The following is a 237-nucleotide window of genomic DNA, read 5'->3' as shown; positions in this document are numbered from 1 at the left end:
TAACTTGCCTGTGGCCTAATTACACAATCAGCAGTTGGGATGTCTGAAGCAAGACTTGGACTCTGGTCATCTATGACTTCCAAGGTCCATTCCTGCTCTGGGATTCTATGGCCTGAATCCAGCTTTTTCCCATTGTCCCAATGGCTGGTGAGAAATACAATAACTTAATTTAACCTGCTTCTCAGTCACATGAGAATGTAAATTATTTCTCTATTTTTCCTTTTGGATTTTAGTATG

This window comes from Sarcophilus harrisii, chromosome 3 (genome assembly GCF_902635505.1).
Source record: "Sarcophilus harrisii chromosome 3, mSarHar1.11, whole genome shotgun sequence".
NCBI classification, from domain to species: domain Eukaryota; kingdom Metazoa; phylum Chordata; class Mammalia; order Dasyuromorphia; family Dasyuridae; genus Sarcophilus; species Sarcophilus harrisii.
This window is presented reverse-complemented; position numbering follows the sequence as displayed.